The following is a 1,790-nucleotide window of genomic DNA, read 5'->3' on the forward strand; positions in this document are numbered from 1 at the left end:
TCTAACCTACCTAAGCCTGTTTCCTAAAAGATGAAGACAGTGATGGTACCCAAGCACAAAGAATTGTTTGAGAGTTAAACTAATTATTGCATGTCCTGTTTTGCCTATTGCCTAGATATGAGGAAAGGGTCACCAAATGATAGTTATTATGAATGTGATTATTGCTTGTCCCCATCGTTGGGATTTAAATCAAATGTCATAATTTTACAGGTATACCTCATACTGTTTCTCTCTATACATGGAACTGACAAACAGAAATAATCCCCCGATTCTCACACAATTTATGATTTTAGATAAAGAATTATGTGGTATGACAAATGAACCAAAGGCAGGTTTAGTTCCAACAAGAGTACAAGTTCAGAAGCCCATAAGTTTTTCACCTCAGAATACCATATAGTTTAGAAAATCAATTGAAAACCTACTTCAAGTTTTCTATATATATTTTTAATGATTAGAAACAACTATGTACTCAGAATTACAGTTACTGGAGTTTGAAAAAACTAGTCAATAAAATAAAATCCATACTGAATTGACATAAGTAGAATGTTCATCTTACTTTATTCATTGAAGAGTTTTTGAGAGCTCTGAATTATATGGTGTGTACCAATGGCATGCACATACAAGACCTCAAGTCCAAGTTTGGAACAAGTGTAGCCAAAACATAAAGCAAAGCTACTTAATTTTTAGTTTTCTTGGGTCTCACACCCATGCCACTGGTTCCATCAGCACTATGCTGTCAGCAAGTCAGACCATGATGACATGATCAAAGCAAAACAAGAGGGTAACAATTGCAGAACCACACGGTTATAGTAGAAATGGAGGCCTTGGAAGGCTCCATGACTTGCCTTAGGTCACAGAACAAGTTAGTCACAGAGCACAGACCGTCAGTTCTCCACATTTTCAGTTTTGCATGTGGTCAGAAAGCTCTTGTGTATTTGTACATACAACCATTCAGTTTTCAGTTCATTAATTATATACCATAAGTAAAATTTTAATGTAGTGAAACAATTTAAATAACGTGTGCCCTATATATGAAGATTTATCCCACTTAAATGGTAACTAAATTTCATAATTCCATGGAATTATTTTGATATATAATGTCAACAATATTAAACATTTGAATGTTTACTATGTTTCAGGCACTGTTCTAATCATCTGATATGTATTCATTCATTTAATCTCACAACCCCAGGAGTAATGTCATTATCACCCTCCCAGAGAGGAAACTGAAGTACAGACAAGTCACACAGTTAGTGGTGTGCCAGGACTCAGATCTAGTTAAGTCTGATGTCTGAGGCTGTGCTCTAACTACTAAGTTAAACATCTAATAAAATGGGTATAAATATATATATTAAACCTTAAAAGTAAATATGACATGTTGATTGCTGAACTATGCAAATGTAATTTAGTACTATTTTCTGTATTTCTCTTTATCTCATTATCTCTAACCAGTATTTTTAAAAAACTAGCACAAAAACAAGTTATTAGAACATGTCTTTGTCTTTAAATACTCAATACACATTACATGGCCCTATTATGTAATATGTCTAAAAAAATTTTGCTTACTCTTTTCTAATTGGGTCCATTTCATTTGCATTGAAATCTGCATAATGGGGAGAAATTACTGTCCCTATATGGTATGCCCCTGAAGTAAGTTTTTTTAAAAAGTTTATTATACTAAGAATTTCTTTATAAAACTAAACTATATTTTCATGCAATATAACATTAAGGTGTAATTCCAGGAAACTAAAGAATAAAAAATATTATTTTAAAAAGCTAATGTGGAGAAG

This window comes from Pteropus medius, unplaced genomic scaffold (assembly GCF_902729225.1).
Source record: "Pteropus medius unplaced genomic scaffold, Ma_sr-lr_union100, whole genome shotgun sequence".
Lineage (NCBI taxonomy): Eukaryota > Metazoa > Chordata > Mammalia > Chiroptera > Pteropodidae > Pteropus > Pteropus medius.